Source organism: Protopterus annectens, chromosome 4.part0, assembly GCF_019279795.1.
Source record: "Protopterus annectens isolate FY-2018-M chromosome 4.part0, PAN1.0, whole genome shotgun sequence".
Taxonomy (NCBI): Eukaryota; Metazoa; Chordata; order Ceratodontiformes; family Protopteridae; genus Protopterus; species Protopterus annectens.
Window position 1 is genome coordinate 1,872,199,167 of NC_056733.1, and position 14,320 is coordinate 1,872,213,486.

A 14,320-nucleotide genomic window follows, 5' to 3' on the forward strand; every position below is an offset into this window, starting at 1 on the left:
AAGAGTTATTTAGAAAAGTAGAGCCATTTTGGGGAAGTTTCAGTGTGCTGTGTACTGTTTCTTCCCAAAGTGCAGTTACTTTGAAATGTTTCTTACTCTGAGCTTCTTCTGCCCAATTTATTTGCACAGTGCAGTTATTTTGAAATGTTTCTTACAATGATGATAAGTGAGCTTTACAGTACAGTGATTTCAAGAGTATTACAGTGCCCAAAAGTCTTATTTTGCAATGTTTCTTACACTAAGAGGTGATTTATTACAGTACAGTATTTTCAAAGGTATTACAGTGCCCAAGAGACTTATTTTGCAAAGTTCAGTTATTCAGAGGCTTGTTGTGCTATTGGGCATAGTTAAAAATATTCGCATAAATTTCTGGCATATGTATATGTTTGTATGATTGTGCATACTTGCAAAAGCTTTCGCTGGTATGTGTTAATATGGCAGATGGATTTCAAAAACTCTCACCATTGGGTGCTTGATCAGAATATTGCTGAGAACTGGAGAATATTTGAGCAAGAGTATGATATTTTTATATAAGCAACTTATTCTGACAAAGATGCATGCACTAGGGCATTCATTTTACTAAAGCTAGCTGGGTCAGAGAACATTGAAAGAGAGCATTAATTTGTGTTTGCACCAGCAGTATATGAGGGAGAAGGTGAAAATCGTCATATTGTTGTACAGGCTGAATCAAGGGAAGACCCTGCATGTTTGAAGCCCAAGTTAAAGGAAATGTGTAAACCCCAGACAAATATTACACTAGAGAGGCATTTGTTTTATACAAGAGATCAAAAACCAGGGGAAACATTTGCAGCATATATAACTGACTTTTGAAACAAAGCTAAAATGTGTCAGTTTGGTGGCTTAAAAGATGAATTGATAAAAGACAGGCTTGTGTGTGGCATTAATAGTGCTGCAGTGAGAAAGATTTTGCTTTGTGACAGTGATTTAATGCTGAGCAAAGCTACTGAGATTTGTCAAATCCACGAAGTTACAGAAAGGCACATAAGTATGCTTGCAAATGATAACAGCATGGTTTTATCAGGCTCCAGAGCAAAACATGGCTAGCAGTAGCAGGCCTAAGCACATGGAAGTTGCAACCACTATGGGGTTTCCTGGGAGGAGTTGTATTTTTCCAGCAAGTTCCAAGAAAAAAACATGCTCAGTGCAGTACAGGGGTGAGTCAGCAAAACCCAAATCCAGCTTTATTGTTAACTGTCACAATTGTGGTGCCAATCATGAGTCTAAAAGAAAAAATGTTTAGCATTTGGTCAGCAATGCCACGAGTGTAAAAATGGAACCATTTTCAAAAGGTTTTGCAAATCAAGTAAACCTCACACAGTTATAAAGAAAGGTCACTCAAAAAAGCAAGTTGATCATATAGAGAGATGCAATTCTACTTTCTACGTAGATGGTGTATCAGTAATTGGTGAAAAGATTGATGCAGTAAATTTCTTGGCAAAGAATGAAGTGTTTTGTACTGTCCAGATCAATGGTAAATTCACCGAACTTAAAGTAGACACTGGCTCAAAGTGTAATGTTATGTCAGCAGACACATTTGCTAAGGTGAGAGCTGGTGAACAACTCAATGTGGCTAGTAGTGCGAAACTTGTTGCTTATGGAGGTGAAGAAATTCAAAATGAAGGTTCAGTAATACTTTCATGTTATTTGGCTAGGAACTGTTACAGCTTGTTATTCCATGTAGTCCGAAGACCTGTGCAGTCATTATTGGGTCTCAAAAACAGTTTGAGAATGAATTTGCTTTCTTTTACTGAAGAAGTTCATCATATAAGCACATATCCTAGTTCCAATTTTACTAAGGCTATTTTCTCAGAGTATGCTGATGTTTTTGATGACAATTTAGGAAAACGTCCAGTTGTGTATTCCATGAAGTTAGACCCAGAGGTCAGTCCAGTAGTCAGACCAGCAAGAAATGTTCCGATAGCTATGCAGAATAAAGTCAAAGCTCAGATGGATAAAATAGTGCAGCAAGCTGTAATTTGTCCGGTTACAGAACCAACTGAATGGGTGTCGTCTATGGTAGCAGCCCACAAAAAAGGCTCAGAAAAAATCAGAATATGTATTGACCCAAGAGATTTGTACAAAGCATTAAAGAGACAGCATCATCCAATGAGTATAGTCCAGGAAGTTGCAGCCCTAATACCAAATGCCACTGTTTTATCTGTCTTGGATGCAAAACATTCATTTTGGTAAGTGATGCTTGATCGCAAAATCCTCATTACTGACTACTTTCAGTAGCTCACTTGGCAGATATAGATTCCTCAGGATGCCATTTGGAATAAATTCTGTAAGTGACGTCTTCCAGCATGCAATGGAGCAAATGTTTTCAGGTTATCTTTGTGCCATAATAGTAGATGATTTATTGGTTGGAGGCAATGGTGAAGCAGAGCATGACAGAAACCTTAAGAAAGTTCTAGACAGAGCACATGAAGTGAACTTAAAGCTCAATCTTCTGAAGTGCAAATTCAGACTACCAGAAGTTACATATGTAGGTCATTTGTTTACTAGCACTGGTTTGAGGCCAGGTCCATCCAAGCAAGCAGCCATTCTTGAGATGCCAGCACCAGATAATGTTCAGGCTCTACAATGTTTTCTTGGTTTGGTCAACTATTTAGGCAAGTTTATACCAGACTTCAGTGATTTGACAGCATCTTTGAGACAGCTGACGTGCAAAAATGTTACATGGTCTTGGTCGGAACAACACCAGAAGGCATTTGAAGACCTTAAGCAAAAAAATTGCCATCCCACCTACATTAAGATACTATGATGTCAATAAACCAGCAACTCTTTCCTGTGATGCTTCAAAATTTGGTCTTGGCGCAGTTATTCTTCAAAAAGGCAGACCAGTAGCCTATGCATCTAGAACTCTTACCCAAATTGAAATGCAATATTCTCAAATTGAGAAAGAACTTTTGGCAATAGTATTTGTATGTTCAAAGTTTCATGATTATATCTATGGTTGAGCTATTCAGATTAAAACAGATCATCAACCTCTAGTTACTTTTCTAAAGAAGCCTATGCATTCAGCTCCAGCAAGATTACAAAGAATGATGCTCAAATTGCAAAAGTACTACTTCAAAATGGTCTATACAAAAGGCAAACTTCTTTTTCTGGCTGATACCTTATCCAGATTGCCCAGAAATACAACGGAACAGCTTCATGCAGAGAATTTTGACTTTGACGTCATGGAAGTGCGTAATTTTTCTACCATGAGACTTGATGAGCTAAGAGATCATATAAAGACTGATCCCATTTTACAAAAGCTCAACCACTACATTAATGTTGGATGGCTGTGAAAGCAATCTAGTGTATCACCTGAAGTGCAAACTTATTTTCCTTACAGAGATAAAATGTTGATGGAAGATGGCATTATTTTCAAAGGTCCTAAAATTGTTGTTTCTGCTTCATGAATATATCCAGATTTTGCATCGTGGTCACCCAGGTTCCAATTCTACGAAAAGAAGGGTGAGGTGAGAGAACTAGTATTTTGACCTTCTCTAGTAAAAGACATTGATAAAGTACTTTCTTCTTGTTCGGTATGCAATAGTACTAAACCATGTTTGCAGAAAGAACCACTTCAGCTAAGTCAAGTTCCTGAACTACCTTGGTCAACAGTAGCCACTGATATATTCGAGTGGAACAATCAGTATTACTTAGTGTTGGTAGACTCTTATTCAAACTGGTTTGAGATTGATTTGCTACATAACCTAATGTCCACTGCTGTTATCACCAAGTTGAAATGCCGTTTCTCAGTCCATGGTAGTCTACACAAAGTTATTTCTGACAGTGGTACCAATTTACCAGTCAGTTGTTTCAGAAATTTGCAAAAGAATGGAACTTTGTACATATTCCTAGTAGTCCAGAATATCCACAGTCAAATGGACTACCTGAATGCGCAGTACAGAGTGCAAAGCAATTACTTGAGAGGTCAAAGCGGGATAATACTGATGTCTTTTTGAATTTACTTAATTTCAGAAACATACCCCGTGGTCTTTTTGAATTACTTAATCTCAGAAACATACCCTGTGACGATATACTTGGCTCGCTTGCTCAGAGACTTCTGTCTAGGCAAACCAGAACAACACTGCCTATTAGGTCCAGTTTGCTGAGGCCTAAAGCTAAGAACAACAGGACAATTAGAGCCCAATTATTCAGAAAGCATTCTTTCCAGAAGTCCAGTTACGATAAATTGAGCAGATTTCTTCATCCATTGAAAGAAGGACAGACAGTGAGGATACAAATGGCAAAAGGTTTCGACCGGATTGGTCAAGTGACAGGTATATGTACCGAGCTGAGATCCTACTTCGTAGAATCTGAGGGTGTGGAGTACAAGAGAAATTGCAGACATCTTCTTCCTGTACCAGAATCGATATCGCAGCATTGTTCCTGTGATACAGACTCTAGATCTCAGAGCAATCCAGACAGTGTTCCTGCTGCAGAACATGTCTTAACTTCTATTTCCATTCCTGATGATATTACTGATGTCCCTAAAGTTGAACATTCAGCAGAGACATTCCCAGTTGCTAGACGTGATTCTAATTTCTATGTCACATGATTTGGTCATATTTCCAAACTTGGTGTGAAATATACAGCAACCTGGACATAATTGTTTATATGTATTTAGCTTTGTATAATTGCATGACTAAGAATCACTTGCACTGACTGCATGTCAATTAATGTCGCCAACACTGCATGACTTATTTCTCAGAGGGAGGATGTAGAATAGTGTGTATATGTTGTACCTTTAAGAAGCATTTCAAGGTCTGCAAGTGCATATAAATCGCCAGCATGTGCTAACTTCAGTGCCATTTTGTGAGTGCAGCCTGAGAGTGAGCATGTATGAGTGTAATAGCTAGTTTGTTTATAAGTTTATCTAAGTTAAAGTTATTAAGCCTCACTCCTGATGTGTTTGTACATAATAAAGCTGCTTGAACAGAACCCACAAAGACTCGTCTATTTTATCCTGACTAGATTAGCGACACTTACATTGGTCACTTGTTAACTAGTTCAGGTTTATGACCAGATCCTTCCAAGCAAACAGACGTTCTCAAGATACCAGCTCCAGATAATGTCCAAGCCCTACAATGTTTTTTGGCCAACTATCTAGGTAAGTTCATTTCAGATTTCAGCCTACCTTTAGCTCCATTATGAGAGCTGACACACAAAGATGTAATTTGGTCATGATAAGAACAGCACCAAAGAGTATTTGATGTCCTGAAACATAAAATTGCTAGTCCACCAACTCTTAGCTACTATGATGTTCACAAAGCAGTTACTCTTTCCTGTGATGCTTCTAAATTTGGTCTAGGTGCAGTCACTCTTCAAGACGGAAGACCAGTAGTCTATGCATCGAGAACTTTTACCCAAACTGAGATACAGTATGCCCAGATTGAGAAAGAGCTTTTGGCAATTGTGTTTGCATATCCGAAGTTCCATGATTATATTTATGGTCGATCTATCCAGATTGAAACAGACCACCAACCTCTAGTTACCATTTTGAGAATGCCTATGCATACAGCTCCAGCTAGATTGCAACATATGATGCTCAAATTGGAAAAGTACAAATTCAATCTTGTTTACACAAAAGACAAACTTTTTTATCTTACTGATACTTTTTCCAGATTGCCCAGAAAGATCGCAGAACAGAATAACAATGAGCAACTTGATATTTAGGTCATGGAAGTGATAAATTTTTCTTCCACGTGTCTTGATGAGCTCAGAACTCACACAGCTTCTGATCCAATTCTCCAGAAGCTAAACCTCTTTATCAGTCAAGGATGGCCTTCATAGCAATCTTGTTTGCCAGCAGAAGTACAACCTTATTTTCCATACAGAGATGAGATTTTGTCAGACAATGGTATCATCATGACAGGTCCTAAAGTGATTGTTCTGAAGTCCTTGCAACACGAGTACGTCAAGATCTTGCATCCAGGAACTGATTCTACCAAAGAAGGGTGAGAGGTCTAGTATTCTGGCCTTCTATCTCAAGAATTAATTTATACTGTTAGTTGAATTTATACTGTTAGCACTTTAAAAAGCTAATTTTTGTTTAATTTAATTGTTAGGCTAACACACTCAAGTGCGCGAGCCATTTTATAGCATTTACTGTTTGTTACTGTATCTTTTTCTCCTTTCTCTGTAAAAAAAGAAAAAAAAAAAAACAAAACAAAACAAAATATCCTTGTTTTCCCGCTTTTCTGAACTAGAATAGTCCAGTCTTCAGATTTTGCTGATCTCTGGGCTTTGTCTTAGTTCCTGTGCTATCCATATCCTTATTTGGATAAGAGGAAGCTTCTTTGTTCACCAGTGGGAGTGGGGAGCACTGAGCAACCTATTTGTCCCTAGAGGATTGGTTCCAGCCCAGCAACTTGTAGTTTATTGGCCATTTTGGGTCAATTCCTGGCTCTTTTCAACCCACTGCTATAAAGCCCGCTTTTGCGCGCTTTAGCGCGAATTAGCGCAAAGTTGCTCATAGAGCAGTGCTGGTTAATCAAGTTTAAACTATTTCTGGCTCCGTAAAGTCTACTCTTCAATTTTTCCCTTAGAACTGCTCTACTTGCAATCTAAACAGCCTATTCTCTAACTGAAAAGCTCAGCACTTGCTCCTAAAGCATTTCTTATGCAGGTAAAGCACTCAAACAAAAGAAAGTACTTCTTTCACCTAAATACCCTTGAGTACCCTTTTCCCTATAGATCCTTTCTGACTCAGTTACACAGCAATCTTTTTCACTATTCTAGCATGTCGAAGGGTCAGTTGCTGGCATCCTCTCCTGTTCAGCTGGTGAATCTGGGAATCCTGAGGCAATGTTACAATTGCCTCATGTACACAGACAACCCTCTCCTCCTCCCAACAAATACAAATATATGTGAGAGATGCAACTATATAGCCAAACTGGAGGCTGAGCTCTCTCAATTCAGTACTGGCAAGACCAGGCAGGAGGAGAAGGTAACCACGCACACCACAAACCCAGTCTCACATAGAACTATCACAACTGCAAACCAAACACATAAACACACAAAAACATACTCGAGGCTGATTAAAAATCTACCAAAACAACAGAGGCCTCCAAAGCAGACACCCAAGCAACCGCCACCTCAAGACATAGCACATGCAACACATAGTTCACAAAGTCAGTGTGCTAAACAGTCACAGCCCTTAAGGCCAAACAACATGCCAGACACACTTATAATAGGTGACTCCATAGTCAGACACACTGACGTCCCGCTCACCAGACTGAACAAGGAGAGGGTCACAGTAAGCTGCCTGTCGGGAGCTAGAATCCGCCACATAACACAAGCACTCAGGTCACTCCACAGCAAGTACAAATATGACTCAGTCATTGTACATGCCGATGTGAACGACCTGAGACGTACCTCCCTGGACTACATGAAAAGAGACATAGAGGAGCTCTCTGATTATGTAGCCCAGGCCGGTATGACCCTGACCCTGAGCAGTATCTTACCCTCGCCAAGAATGATGCCACAGTACAAAGACAAAATGATCAGTTTTAACAATTGGCTTAATTACTGGTGTCATTCAAAGGGGATCCAATGTCTGTCTGCTTGGGATGACATGCTCGACAAGCCACGCTGCTTCGCAAGGGATGGCTTGCACCTGTCACCCCTGGGCTTCCGGATATTGGCCAAGACTCTTGCCACCCCCATAGTGCCTTTTTTAGGCAAGGCTCAAATGACAAACCTACCTCCCTAGAAAACACAAGTGGAAAAAAAATAAGGGTAATGCTGCTCAATGCCAGAAGTCTAAACCTCAAGATGCACGCCCTCAAAGCCCTCCTCAGTATGGAGAACATCGATGTCTGTGCAGTGACTGAAACCTGGTTCAAGGCTCCTGAGAGCACCCCAGCACTATCAGGTTTTACCTCATATCATGCTTTCTGGCCACAAAACTTGGACCGAACCACAAAAGGAGGGGGAGTATCCATATTCATCAAAGATACCCACACCTCCAGGTTAGTGGCAATGCACGAAGCATCGGAGACCATCCAGGTGCAACTAACCATAGGCAAAACTGCTTTACAATTTGTAGCATGCTACAGACCACCCTCTCAAACTCAGGAAACTCACACAGCCTTCCTGAAGACACTGGAGAGTATGAATGTCTCTCCAAATACCATCATATTGGGAGACTTCAACTACCCAAACATAGACTGGGAACATTACTCAAGCCCAAACACCCTAGCCCAAAGATTCCTAGAATTCATAAACTCAAATGCGATGGAACAACTAGTCACCATTCCTACAAGAGGAGACAATATACTAGACCTGATCATCACAAACATGAGGACAAAATGCTCCACACCGGAAGTATATCCCTCATTGGTAAGATCAGACCATAAATTAATCTCACTGGAAATCCACATCCCACCCCCACCCCCTGCACAAAAGACCACAGTGAAGAACTTCTCAAAAGCCAACTTCACACTTCTTAAGACTGAAGTGGTATCCTTCAAGGTCCCTGGGCCAGTGGAAACCACAACCCACACTGCTGAATCCTTTGCAAATGCCTTCTACGGGCACCTTCAAGAATGCATGGATCATGCAATCCCAAATAAAACCAAGACCCATTCCCCCAAAGGCAGGCGCCCAGTCTGGTGGACCCCAGCCATAAACAAACTTTACAACAGAAGGAGGAAGCTACTACGACAGAGTAAAATCCCTAAATGGGAAGGCATCTCTGATCAGTACTAGCAAAAAACTACGATCACTCATAAAATCATCCAAGGCCAACTTTGAGAGAAAAATCGCAAAAGACAATCACAAGGCCTTCTTTAGCTATGTTAGAAACCTGGGTGGAAACTCCCAAATATGCTCAGAGTTAGTCCAAAATGACAATAAATACACTGAACCCACTGACATTGCCAACATTCTGGCAGATAGGTTCAGTGCAAATTTCTCCTCCCCCTCCCCCCCCAAAAGGAGAAATAACTATCCCAGGAGAGTGTAGCCTCCCTAACATCTCAGATGCCCAGGTGAGAGCCGCCCTCTCTAAAGCTAAAAACACAGCATCAATGGGACCAGACGGTGTCCCGGGCTGTGTGCTACATGAACTCCAAGAGGAACTAAACCCAAACATAAGGCTGCTGTTTAATCTTAGCCTTACTACAGGATACATACCCAAAGAGTGGCGTACGGCAACAGTGGTCCCACTTCACAAAGGCGGTGCTTCTACGGACCCTGGAAATTACCGCCCCATAAGCTTGACGAGACTGGTCTGCAAAGCTATGGAGAGGATCATTATGGAACTCATAAACAAAGACATTGGGGAACTACGGACATTGGATCCTACCCAATTTGGCTTTGTCAAGGGCAGATCCTGCCTTTTGAACTTGGTCGACTTTTTTGAAACCGTCACTAAGGCCATTGATGAAGGTAAGGCAGTTCACACAGCCTACCTTGACCTTGCAAAAGCCTTTGACACAATACCACACTCGGGCATCATAGACAAACTCACCAGCTTAAATCTAAACCCATATGTCACGAGATGGGTTGCAAACTGGCTCAAGGACAGAACCCACAGGGTCAGAGTTGCTGGAGCTATGTCAGACTCTAAGCCAGTCACAAGCGGTGTCCCACAGGGCTCAGTCCTGGGACCCCTCTTGTTTGGCATTTATTTTTCCGAGGTACAGGCAAACATAGGAGGATTATGGCTGACAAAGTTCGCAGATGACTGCAAACTGGGCACCATAATTGATACTCCAGCGGACACAAACATCCTTCAGAAAGGACTCATAGAAACGGATAATTGGTGCCAGAGCCATGGCCTTAAGCTTAACGCCAAAAAATGTATAGTCATACCCTTTGGGAAAAACAAGGTACCCACAAATTACCACATAGGTGGTAATCCATTAAGTACGGAAGAGGTAATCAGGGACCTAGGGACCCAGGTTGACAGTAACCTCTCATTTGACACTCACATTGCCAAAGTGGTTAGGAAGACCTTCTATATTGCCCACCTTATCATGAAGGGTTTCACATCTAGATCAAGAGAGGTCATTGTGCCCCTGTACTCATCTCTTATTAGGCCAATGATTGAGTACAATGCCCCATTTGGGATGTATCTTACCCGACACCTGCAGCAGTTGGAAAGACCCCAAAAGTTCCTCACCAAGAGGATAAAGGGTCTTAAACATATGTCATATGCTGCCCGACTGAAAAAACTCCAGCTCTATTCAGTCGCATACCGCCTACTCAGAGGTGACCTGTGCCTAACGTACAAGACCATGTCCAATCCGGAATTAATGGACATGCTCCACCTCAAAAAATCCAAATCCATCAGTCACGAGAGCAAGAGACTTAAACCTCAACACAGAAATAAATAGGACGTGCAAAGTGCTGGAGGGACAGATTCATAACCCAGAGGCTCCCTACACTCTGGAACAGAATCCCAATCCATGTTAGGCAGAGCCCCTCACTAACTCTATTCAAGAGAAGTCTTGACGAGTGGATGGGAGATCGTAGGTTTACCCCGGGGGGTCATCTCTGTATCACTACTAGACAGAGGCACAGTAAACTAAACCCTAAATGGGTGTAGTATTCTCATCCTAAGGGGTGGTGAAAGCCACACACACTCTGGCTAGGCTTATAAATGCCCTAGGGCAGATAGCCTAGTACGAACCTATGAACCTAAGAGATGTTGAGAAAGTACTTTCATCTTGCTCAATATGTAACAGTACAAAGCCGCATCAACAGAAAGAACCACTTCAGTTAAGCCAGATTCCTGAACTACCTTGGTCAACAGCAGCCACAGATATCTTTGAGTGGAATGGTCAGCATTACTTGGTGTTAGTAGACTATTATTCAAATTGGTTTGAGATAGACCTACTTCCAAACCTTAACTTCCAGTACTATTACTGAGTTGAAGCAACATTTTTCTGTCCATGGTAGTCCACACAGATTTATTTCTGACAGTTTACTAGTCAGCAGTTCAAGAAATTTGCAGAAGAGTGGGACTTTGTTCATATTACGAGTAGTCCTGAATACCCTCAGTCAAAAGGCTTGGCTCAACGTGCAGTTCAAAGTGCAAAGCAGCATTACAGAAATCCATATGTGACAATACCGATGTTTTTCTCAACTTGTTAAATCTCAGAAACATTCCTCATGATAAAAATCTTGGTTCACCTGCCCAGAGACTTATGTCGAGACAAACCAGAACCACATTGCTAATCAGCAGTAATTTATTCATTCCAAGTGATAAGAACAACAAAGCAGGAAAAGCCCAACTGTTGAAAAAGCGTTTCTCCCAGAAGTCTTATTATGATAAAACCAGCAGACTGCTCTGTTTTTTACAAAAAGGGGAGATAGTGAGGATGCAGATGTCAAAAGGTTTGTCCCAGAAATCTTACTATGATAAAACCAGCAGACTGCTCTGTTCTTTACAAAAAGGGGAGATAGTGAGGATGCAGATGTCAAAAGGTTTTGATCGCATTGGATTTGTGAAAAGTTTGTGTCAAGAGCTGAGATCATGCATTGTGGAATCACAAGGGATGGAATTCAGATGAAATCGGAAGCATTTATCAGTGTCCAAACCAGTGTTACAGCATCTTGCCTGCGACAATGACTCTAGTTCTCAGAGTGACTTGTCCAATGTTCCTGTTCCAGAGGACATTCCATTGGCAAACCCCATTCCTGAGAAAATCCATGAGAATCCTCAAGCAGAACATTCCCCATTGCTAAACCCAGTCTTGTTATGTCACGAGATCAGGTCACATCTCAAACCCTACTTCCACATCCATGTCAACCTGGATATGACTGTTGTTTTTCTTTATTAATGACTGTATAAGTGCATGCCTATTCAAATGCAGAGTGAGAGCATGCAAGTATGTAGTCAGTCAGTCAGATAGTTTATTTAAGTTCACTGTTCCTGCCATCCATCCTGATGTGTTTGTATACAATAAACTACTTAAACGAACACTCAAGCCTCAATGTCTTCTTAATGGACATAAGGAGAGTGACAGCAGGATCAAACAAAACTCCAGTTTGTTTAGCTTTCTGTACTGGGATGGGCAGATCAATCTAACACCATACAGGGTAAGTTAATTAAAGCACTGAAAGGGAAACTGGATAGGCTTAAAATGGCCCCACAACAGCAGCTAGCCTAGGACTTACCTATGATCTTGTGAGACAAGATCAACCTCAGCACCTCCCCACCTCTGGAATAAACTGCCCCTAGGGATGAAGCAGTCTGATACACTATTTTCCTACAAACAGGATATGGATGATTACATGAGTATTCATAAATTCAACCCAGGCATGGATGGTATAGCCCTCCTCGAGAAGGGTGGTAAAGTTTAGGGATAGGTACTGGCAAAGCATAATGGTCACAAAATTCAGTTGCCTTGAATTGTCCTATCATTAAGTTTTAGTTTCATTCATATAACTTTTGTACTGAGCAGTTGAGGGGTCATGCTGTAAGGGGAGACTGCTCCCCCCACCTGTAGATTTCAGAAAAGTAAAAAAGAAAAATCAATACTGTTTTACATGTATTTTTTTTAGTGTAGGCAGCCTTACATGGATTTCCAACAGATATGGACAAACTTGTTTTCTTCTTCACAAATACACTCCTAACTTACCCTCCCCATTTAACCTGATCACCCATCATTTACATCTAGTCTCTTTCTCTATTTTTGGTGACATCCATCCTAATCCTGGTCCCACTGTCTCCACCAACATCTGTTCCTCTTCATCACCACAATCATCCTCCCCCAAAACCATCCACCTAGCTACAATCAATACCCAAAGTATTTGTAATTAAATACTCAACTTACACGCCTGGCTGTCACATAACCATCCCGACATATTAACTGTCTCAGAAACCTGGCTCAAGCTTCATATCAAAGATACTGAAATTCTTCCCCTTGGCTACCAAATTGACCTAACAAGAAAGGAGGAGTAGCCATAATTTACTCCTCTTCTCTAACAGTCATTCCATACACTAACCTCATTCCTAAATTATCTCCTGCTGAACTATCCATAGCCTTCCTAAAAATCAACAAACATAAATCTTTATGTATGGCTGCCATTCATATTCCCCCTGGTGATAACATCCCCATCCTTGAAGACATTCTCCCATGGTTCTCTTCCAACATCAAAAAGGAAACACTCATCCTTGGTGATGTAAACATCAACTGGGCCACCATCTCCTCACAATCTCCGAGCCAAACAATTAATCTCTTTAACTTATCCCAGCTAATAAACTGCCCTACCAGACCCAGTAAAGACCAATTCTCTGGCACTACAGTAGATTTGATCTTAGCAACTCACCCCATCCTAATTTCAAACAGTGGAATTATACTTGATCCCCTTAGTGACCACCTACCAGTCTATGCCCTCCGGTGTGCTTCTTCTGTCCAAATACAATATCAATACATTCAAATGAATTGGGCCCCCTTAAAGACGCTGCCTCTGGACAGTGCAACTAATTACTTCAACAAAACCTTCCTAGACTTACTAAACAGCCTAGCCCCTCTTAGAGCAAAAAGAATAAAAGCCTTGGCTATCTAAAGAATCAAAAAAATGAATGTACCTCAGAGACAAATTTTGGAAGCAATACCAAAAAAATAAGTTAATGAACTCTCTAACTGAATTCAAATAACTTTGCAACTCAGTGAAGTAACTAATAACTAAAGACTGTAAGACTTATTACTCCAAATTGCAATCAGAACATAATTCTAACCCCAAAATGGTCTGGAATTGCATTTTCCCCCTTCTAAACCCTTGTATAAAAGACAATCTATGCCCTAACCCAAACTCCCTAGACCATGGAATTGCATCTAATTTCAACACCTTTTTTGTCGATTGCATAGCTAAACTAACTGCAAACTTTCCCATCCTCGCTCCCTCTCATAGTCTCCCATCTACTGCTTTTCCCTCTAACACGCCACCTTTCAGTCTTAAATCTATCCCCACCAGCAGCATAAAAAACTCCTCCTTAAACTAAAGCCTTGCTCCTACACTCCTGATAATCTGCCTCCATCCTTCCTTAAGATAGCTACAGACAATATCGCCCTCCCCATTCCCAGTTATTAACAGGTCCATACAAGAAGCCTATTCCCCCTCACTCTGGAAGAAAGCTTTTGTCACCCCTCTCCACAACGGCGGCAATAAGACAGACACTACTAACTTCTATCCTATAGCTATTCTCTCACCTCTTTCTAAAATCCTCAAAAAGTGCATTATTCACCAACTCTTGCCATACCTAACACACAATCATCTTCTTACCCCCAACACAACATGGTTTCAGGCTTGGCCACAGCACTACCACTGCTCTTCTGTCCTTCCTTGA